The 9,340-nt window shown below is 51.7% G+C and overlaps 1 long non-coding RNA gene across 1 annotated transcript; it reads right to left on the bottom strand.

Moving 5' to 3' along the window:
• Positions 1-4,531: 4,531 nt before the first annotated feature.
• Positions 4,532-8,815, bottom strand: LOC139030062 (uncharacterized). The gene is made up of 2 exons (XR_011482381.1): positions 8,665-8,815; positions 4,532-5,046 (listed from the first exon to the last, which is right to left on the bottom strand). It is a non-coding gene; the product is annotated as an uncharacterized lncRNA (long non-coding RNA).
• Positions 8,816-9,340: the final 525 nt, after the last annotated feature.

Raw genomic sequence — 9,340 nt, 5'->3', positions numbered from 1 at the left:
CCCAGCCTGGGTCACATTTCCACCCTGAGATGGAGAAAAGTTTTCAGAGAAGTTTGTTCGGGGCCATGTCTGCCTAGGAAGTATGCTGAGATGACACAACTAAATGACATTGACCGTTGACTTGAATTACTCCAGTAGTTTCTTTTTCCCTTGACCTGTGGGTTAGAGGCTGCAAACATTTATTTCTCTACTGGCATAAAGTAACTTTTATTTTCAAACATTACACGGACTTGATGCAGAAAACCTAGAAAGCACAGGAAAAACACAACGCTGGAGGGAAAAGAAAACAAACCAACCAACAAACACAAGATGAGGAATTAAAAGAAGAAAAAACTCAAAAGAAAAAGAAAGTGAAAAGGAAAGTCAAGCAAACACTTTTATGAGTGAGGGCCCTGTCATAAAACCACCGCGTTTCTGGTGAACACTGTCCTGCTCTAGCTTGCAGAACCGTGAGACCAAGGACATTGCCCTCCAAGGAGCCATCTTGGAGCCGGCTGGAGGAAATCCTCGTTTCTAGAACCTTCTCCTGCACACCAGATGCCCATCACCTATGAGGTGGACCTGTGTGGGTGGGGGCCCTGGTCTGGCCTCTGGGGTGTGCGAGTCTCGTGGAGCAGAGCCCGGGTTCGAGGGGCTTAGGCCCCAGCGCCCTGGGCTGTTCCTCTTCCTGCATGGATTCCTGACGTGGCCTTCAAAGAGCGTTCTGGCTGTGACCTGCCTTCCTCATCTGTGGCGTGGGGATTCTTCTACGTGGATTAACGTGTGTGCTCAGGACAGAAGGGCTCTGCCCACGGTCGTGGCGACGGTGAGTTCACATCCACCCAAGGATTCACATAACAACAAGCGGTTGCTTTAGGAACACAATGCGGGCAGGTTTGTGAAAGCAGGCAAGCAGCCTTTCCCTGGAGGGCCTGCGGCTGATCTCATTCAGGGACACATTGAAAGAAATGCTGATGACAGATGCCAAAACAAAACAAGATCCAAAAGGATACATGCACCCCAGTGTTCATCGCAGCACTGTTTACAAAGGCCCAGACACAGAAGTAACCTAGCTGTCTATCGACAAAGGAATTGATAAAGAAGATGTGGTAAATACATACAATGGAGCACTACTCAGACATTAAAAAGAATGCAATAATGCCATTTGCAGCATCATGGATGGATCTGGAAATTGTTACATTGAGTGAAGTGAGTCAGATTAAGAAGGAGAAATGTTATATGCTATCCCTCATATGTGGAATGTGAAGGGAGATGGTACAAATGAACTTACAAATCAGAAGGAGACTCACAGACTTAGAGAACAAACTCATGGTTGCCAGGGGAGGGGGCAGGATGGGGGGAAGAGATAGGGAGTTTGGGATTGACATGTACACACTGCTGTGTTTAAAATGGATAACCAACAAAGACCTACTGTTCAGCACATAGAACTCTGCTCAAAGCGATGGGGCAGCCTGGACGGGAGGGGAGTTTGGGGGAGAGTGGATACATGTATATATATGGCTGAGTCCCTTTGCCCCCGTTCTCCTGAAATTATGACAACACTGTTAATCAGTTATACCCCAATACAAAATCGAAAGTTTTAAAAATAAAAATAGATTAAAAAAAGATGGCCACGCAGTGGCAACAAAACCCTGAAATGCCGAAATGGTGTTTGCAAAAACAGATAGAAGTTAACCGTTCGACAGTGAATATCTTCTCTAAACGCTACGACGGTGGGTGTGGAGACCTCGACAGGTCTGAGATGCAGATGTCTCGTGAGTGGGGCACGTGCCCACCCGGCCGTGTGACGCTGTGGCCATGTGGCCGCTCGCCTCCGGGCTGACACCCTACCCAGAGCACAGCAGATATCTGAGTGGGGAATCTTCTCCATGGGAGAAGGAGCAGAGACAAGGAGGCTTTTTGGTCTCCAGGGCATATGCTCAGGCTTGAGATGAAGCCCAAGGCTCAAGTGTTATCAACGTTTATCGGGTCAGAAAAGGGTCAGCTGTGACCTGGGCCTGGGGGCACTTAGCTGCTGGCCTCCGCTGGCAATATTTGTTCAACTTTCTCTTTCGTTTTCACTTTTGGTCTTCCTTTGCAATTCAGAAGTCCAGATGTCCAACAGGGCCGGGCCACAGAGAGGCACGGGCCACAGAAAGGCACAGTCCTTAGCACAAGGTCTGGAGGCTGCTGGCGGGGAGCTTGGGTCCTGACACCTGTGGTGCAGGGGTGGGTCCCCAGCGTCTCTCCTTGTCCTCTGCTCTCTCTCCCTGATGAGCAGGTGACAGCCAAGGAGGACCCCTGGTGTGTGAGATGTGGGGGCCCTTTCTGCCCAGCATGCTCTTGTAACTCCCACCCTCCGGCCCTGCTGATGGACGGCCCTGAGATTCAGGCCCATCGCAGATGGCGCCTGGGGTCACTGAGCCAGCACAGGGACCGCTGGACCGGCAGCCGTGGGGCCGCCTCTCCCAATTCCCGGGACCCCTGGGCCTCCGGGATCCCCAGGGAAGCAGCACCCCCTGCTGGCTGGTCCCCACTTCTCGGCCTTCCCCTCCCTGGAACCAGAGGACATTCGCTCACTGCCGGGTCCACACTCTGCCTTTGGGGCTGCTGGCATGCTACAGCGCGTGCACGGGATAGAAGATTCTTACAGAGAATGTACTAACGATCCTGCAGTGCCACTCCAAGGTCCCCAAGGAATTTCCACCCGGGTCCATCAGGTGTCCTGAGTGAGGATGCTCACAGCACACGCAGGGGTAGGGGGGCCATCTGAAGCCTATTCAGGGTGGGTGGGCCACATGGAGGGCGTGCGTGCAGGGCAGACTGGACCCCAGACAGCAGCACCGGGGTATTTAAAAACAAAATGCCAGTGAATTGGGAGATTAGGATTGACATAGGTACACTATTGACATTATGGATAAAATCGACAACTAATGAGAACCTACTGTACAGCATGTGGAACTCAGGGCCCTGTGGTGACTTAAATGGGAAGGAAATTCAGAAAAGAGGGGATATATGTGTATGTATGGCTGATGCACTTTGCAGTACAGCAGAAAGTAACACAACATCGTAAAGCAACTATATTCCGATAAAAAAAACAAAACCAAAAAACGCTGCCAAGTTTAAAAAACAAAACAAAGCAGAATGAAAGTACATTACAAAACCATGCATTTACCAGAAATAAATGAGCGGATAAATACTAAAGGGGAATCATAGGGAACTGCCAACTGTTTTGCTGCTTTTTTTTTTAACCTACTAAAATGAGAATGTCCTGCTGTGTGATTTAAGAATTGCAGTGCATTTACACAGAATAGAGCGATGAGAAACTGTGTGGTTTTTTTGCCCAGAAAGAATATTCAGTAAAATAAACCAGAAACATAGAAGCTTGCACGCTATGATTCCAAGTCACAGAGTTCAGAGCCAGGCAAGACAGGTCTATGTTATTGGAGGCGAGGACAGGGTTGCCGCTGGGGGATGATGATGGGCCATTTTCTCGCATGCGTGCCCTGAGTGCAAATGTGCCGAGTGTACGGTGTGTGCACTTTTCTGTACCTGAGTCACCCTTCCATAGACGCTCAGGAGTGTGGGCCTGGTAAGCAACAGCAGGTTTACAAGAAAACTCAGGGACAGCAGGCTTTGTGCTCAGGCTGGTGAGGAGCTGCCCAGGGTGGGGAGGGAGTGAGACAGGAAAAGGCCCAGATCTTTCCCCTGCCTCCTGGGCATCCCAGGTGAACAGTGGGGGCCGCCCCTGCCCGAGCTTCCCCTGTAGCCCTGCACCGCAGGGCCCAGGCCTGGCAGCAGGAGAGAGGAAAGTCCCCATTGGTTTCTTTTTCTTGCCACTGAAGGGGCTGCAGGTATTTGTTCCTGAAACTCATGACTGAGCTAATTTTACACTGTGATCGAGATGCTGCAGGGAGAAATGAAACGGATGCTCAGGGGTCTGATTCATCAGCTGGGAGTGAGGCTGGGGGCCGGAGACAAGGGCCCTCTGCCTGCCTGCAAGGTGAGAGGAAGCCAGATTTGTCCAGGGGGGGTCCCCTGGATCTCAGATTATACCTCAGACTGGGATTAAGAACTGCTGGGGGTGTTTGGGGCTCTGTCATTCACTGGGTCCTGTGGGCCTCAGTTTTCCCATTTCTAGGCAGAGGGGGTCATCAAATGATGCCTAAGGACCCCGAAGCGGACATCACGGTGTCCCATCTTTGCTTTGTCTTCCTCTGATACTTTAGGGGACCAATTACCTCCCAACAGCAGAAAATGTCAAATTGTGTTTGGATTTTCGGAAAACTAAATCAAATGTAAAAGCACGCTACTTGCATCTTAATTAGCTCCCCTCACACCGGGAGCTCACGTGGTGGTGACCCAGGCTCTGAGGGCATGCCACACTGCGGGAGGGCTTGGAGTTCACCCCTGGATCCTTTACATCAAATGACGCCATCTGAAAGAGTTCATTTCTGGGTCCATCTGCATCGTAACAAGTGACCCAGTGTTTCCCCTTTTCATAGCTGAGTAATATTCCAGTGATGAGATGGTTGGATGCCATCACCGATGCAATGGGCATGAACTTGGGCCAACTCTGGGAGATGGTGAGGGACAGGGAAGCCTCGTGTGCTGCAGTCCATGGGGTGGCAAAGAGTCAGACATGACCAAGCGACTGGACAGCAACAACAATATTCCACAGTATGTATATAAACCACGTCTTTTGTTGTACATCAGAAACTAACACAGCATGGTAAAAGCAACTGTATTCCATAAAAATTAACTAAAGAAATAAAATGTGAATAAAAATATTTAAAGAGTGCATTTCACCATAATTCATTTGTGACTCGTCTAATCATCCAACATGCTTCCAAGGCTCTTAGACAAGCAAAAGGCCATAAAAGATTTTTAAAACATCCATAAGCAAAGGAACCAGCTGCATTTATTCACACCAGCAGAATTCTTCCTTCTCTAGGTGGGATTCGCAACTACAAAGGCGAAAAGGAAACAAGTGAATTCTGAAAGTCTTCTCTGTGGTCTTCATTCTTGCTGCCTCACACTGCACTGCTCAGAAGCTGCCCATCGTTCCTAAAGAGAAAGTGTTATTTCTGATCTGATTTTTCTAGAGGAAGGGGGGAGGTGGCTTGTATATCCTCCCTCCCCACCACCCCGCCACCACAGACAGCAGTTAAACTAGAAAAAATGCTGGATCAACAAGAACTCGTCGATGGCCCCGCAAGATGAGAGTTCTCTCCAGTGCCCTGGGATTGCTGGAGACGTCAGGGGGCTGCACTCTGAGACTGTGGTTATGAATCATGGGCCCCTGGATATGGAATTGAGCAGGGCAAGAGGGGCGGATGGAGAGGAATGGACCGGGGGCCCCAGAAGGGCCGAGGGGCAGGCATTGTGCAAGCATTTGAGGCTGCACGTGAGAAGGAGAAATTGTGATCTGAGGTCTGAGGAGGCCTGCGTTAGGGATTCTGGGGGGAGAGAGGAGGGACTGTGCATTTCTGAAGCAGAATGGAGAAGCATCTCAGGGGAAGTCAAGACACTGGACACAAAGCCTGGCTCGGAGCTTTCCGACCCCACGACAACAAGGGGGCATCACTGACTCTTCCAAGGAAAAACGGGCAGGGACCTCTCTGCTGGTCCACTGGCTAAGGCTCCATGCTCCAAGTGCAGGGGCCCAGGTTCCATCCCTGGTCAGGGAACTAGAGCCTGCGCGCCCCAACTAAAGATGCTGCACGCCAAAACTAAAGATCCCATGTGACTCAACTAAGACCCAGTGCAGCCAAATAGAGAAAGGAAAAGATAAACAAAAAGCACAAAAGGGAAAATTGAACAGGGAAAAGGGAAAACTGGAATTCCCTGGAGGTTTGGAATTCACCTTGAAGGACAGATGGACCCAGGAGGAGAGAGAGAGAGAGAGTGAGCAGAGAGTGTGTGAGCTGGGTGTCCAGACGGTCACTGAGCTGAGGGAAGTGTCCCAGAGGCCAGACGCTTGCATAACCCGGGGCCCATGTGTGGGAAACATCCCAGGAAAACTGCTTCATTGCTGTCACCACAGCCCTCGTAGGTCACGGAAGGCGTGGGGCTATCGCGCTCAGGAGCACCCGCCGCCCTCGTGTTCACGGGTGTGTGTGCCCTGCACCACGTGGAAGGAAGGTCTGTGCTCAGACCTAGCAGCTCCGTCAGCCCGCGTTTTCTCAACCTTCATCGTGTCACTAAAGTCTGGGTTATGTATTATTATCATTTCGTGAATGACTCTTGGCCTTTGATGGTTGTTTGGGGGCAAGCGTTTAACTGTTGAATCCTGTAAGCTGCTCTTCCGTGAGATGCCAGCTTCCAGGCCTTTCTGCCGGAGGGTGGATCAATGTGCGTAATTTCAGGATGGGGGGAGGAGGGATGGGGGTCCCTCCTTAAGGCTGGAGCACACACACACGGGAACAGCTGTTTGGAGTGAGTTCTAGGATATGTAGCACAGAAAGCGGAAAGACCTGGTCCGGCTTCAGGCGCGGCGCTAAGACATCCACTGCACATCTTCTTCACTTTCCCCCAACCCTACATGATGGGTACACTTATGGACCCCCTTTTAAGGCTTTGGTGAGAGAGGAGCACCACGGTGAGAAAGAATGACCCGAGGACCGCTCCCCACGTCCTCACAGCGGCTCTCCCGGCACAGAAACAGCCGCGATCACGCCCAGGCCCCCTACTGCCCCCTGGGAGCCAGGTGCAGCCTCAGAGGGAGGCAGTGAGCCACCCATGTGATGCCCGCAGCCACTGTCTCTACAATGCACGGGGAGACAGGGAACTTGGAGAGGCACCCTGGTCCAAAGTGGGCCTTCTGCCCCCGAGGAGCAGGGAAACCGGTCTCTCTGCCACGGTCTTGAACGTTGGCAGAAAGAGTTGAATACATGTCAGAGGATGGGCAGGGGAGACGGGAGGGAGGAGAGACAGAAGGGAAAGAGGGAGGGAAGAAGGAAATTACGGGAATCGGTTCGAGCCCCGGGTCAGCCACCCCGGGTCAGACTCGTCTCTGGAGTTCTCATTTCAGAACTCCACTCCCCTCCTGGTGAGAAATCTCAGCTCTGCCTCCAGCGTCTGTGGGCAGCAACTCCCACCCCCGGGGGCTTGGAGATGTGATGTGTCTCTGGGGGAATGGGATGAGCCCCAGCCATCCCATTTTAAGTCACAGGCGGCTGCAGGCCTCCCACGAGAAACTGCAGGAGCCGCTAGTGCTGTGACCGGCAGGTAGAAACCGGAATGCGGACACCGCCTTCTGTGAAACCTACTTGCCCTGTCTTCAGAGAAACCAAGCCTGCCTCCCATTTGGGCAGATGAAACCAGAAAGTCGTCCTCCAGTGTGGGCTGTGGGGGGGGATGGGGGGCGGTGTGCCAGCTCTGCCCCGGCCCTGGGAGCTGGAGGAGGTGTGGGGGTGCTGGCCAGGCTGGAGAGAAGCCCTGTGAGCGTCAGCTCAGCTCCTGTCCGTGATGTCACAGGGCAGCGTGGAACAGGCCGTGCTGGGTGGGATACCGCGCGGGGGACTGGCGAGCGCCACAAGCCAGGCGGCTCTCTCCCAGAGCTGATTCTTGAACTCAGGCATCAGTGACATCGACGTTTATAGGCCTCACCTCACGGGCTCACTGGCTGCACCGAGCTTGACCTCTCCTTTGGCTGCTATAGTTTCTACTGCCTGCTGGAAATCTCCACCTGTGTGTTCTTCTGTTTGCAAGGATTGAAAACCCCCAGGGTGGGGACTTCCCTGGCGGTCCAGTGGTCAAGACTCCATGCTCCCAATGCAGGGGGCTCCGGTTCGACCCCTGGTTGGGCAACTAAGATCTCGCATGCTGCACAGTGCAGTCAAAATAAATGAAAAAGAATACTGGAGTGGGTAGCCATTCCCTTCTCCAGAGGATCTTCCCGACCTTCCAGAGGATCGAACCTGTGTGTCCCACATTGCAAGCAGATTCTTTACTGTCTGGGCCACCAGGGCAGCCCCTGCTCGTGGGTGATTAGGCCCATTTCACACCACCCCTTGCCCAAGCTCATATAGCTAGGATACGACTTGAATCAGACTTGACCCCTCCTGCAGGTTTGACTCCAAAGCTTGGATTCTCACCCCAACCCACCTTTTTTTTTTTTAAATTATGAAAACTCTCAGCTTTCATCCCCATGGTGAAGTCAGCATCCCCCACCCTCTGTTTTTTTTTCTTCTGTTCTCAGTGGTGCCAACTCATTACCTCATTACCCGAAATCATTGCCGACTTCTCCCTGGCTCCCCAGACTGATGGCTACCTTGTGCTTCCCACCCCTTCTTTCACATCCAGCGTCTCCATTCGGACCCCATCCCTTCCCTGGCTCTGTCTCCTGCAAACTCCACAACAGCCCACATGGCCCCTTGTGATCTCAGGGGCACAGCTTTGAGCCCAGCAGGTCCTTGGCTCAGAGCCCTCAGTGCTCGTAGCCATAGGGATAGCGTTCTAGGTAAGTGGGTAGGTCAGCGTGTAAGGAGACAAATAAAAGATAAACGCAACCCCCCAGAGTCTGTTTTTCTCTTCGTAGCTATCACCTTTCAACTTCCTTCTCTCTTCAGGCTCCCTTTAACAAAACCACTTAACAAATCAAGTGGTGACATGTCCAAAAGTTGAGAGGGGTAGAACTGCCCACTGAATTTCCCTGCTTCTCCAGAACACCCTCTCACTTACAGACTCAGCTGGGCTTCTGTCGGCTCACACGTCTCGAGGGCCTATACATGGGGGCTTTGCAGTACACTCCTGGCCAACCTTCATGCGACCTGTAGGATAAAGTCTTCAGCACAAACTGAGTAACCAAACGAGTGTTTTAGGAAAGACTTTATCTCCAGTTTAGAGAAAGCATTCTGATTGTGGGATGTGAGATTGTGAGATCTTACCTGTCTAAACAAACAAGTAAACACATTTAGTTTTGGTTGGGACATTGAACCACAAGCTGCCAAGAAGGCAAAATATGCAAAGCGCACATCTCCACCCTGTTAAAAATACCTCTGGGTGCTGGGCCTGGCTTCCTTTGTTGGCCAGACCGGGGACCTCATCTCAGGTGGGGTGGCTTGGCCGTATTTGCATAAACTATTTACTTCAGAGTTCTAAGAAGTGCGGTAGGCATCCAGAGAGGCAGCTCTTCACGGCCAGACCCAGACCTGGCAGGAGCCGTGGGACCTCAGTTAAGTCTCCCAAGTTTTCTAATTTGGTTTCCACGTCTCTCAGATAAAAATTGATAGTGACAGCTACCTTCAGGGAACCTTCGCTACATCCCAGGTTGCTGCTAAGCATGCTCTGTGCACTGATCTAATTTCATGCTCACAGTCCAGTGACTTCTGCTAATGGGTGTGTGTTAGTCACTCAG

This window comes from Odocoileus virginianus, chromosome 20 (assembly GCF_023699985.2).
Source record: "Odocoileus virginianus isolate 20LAN1187 ecotype Illinois chromosome 20, Ovbor_1.2, whole genome shotgun sequence".
Classification (NCBI taxonomy): domain Eukaryota; kingdom Metazoa; phylum Chordata; class Mammalia; order Artiodactyla; family Cervidae; genus Odocoileus; species Odocoileus virginianus.
The sequence above is the reverse complement of the archived record's forward strand: the minus strand, read 5'-3'. Positions and strand labels throughout refer to the sequence as shown.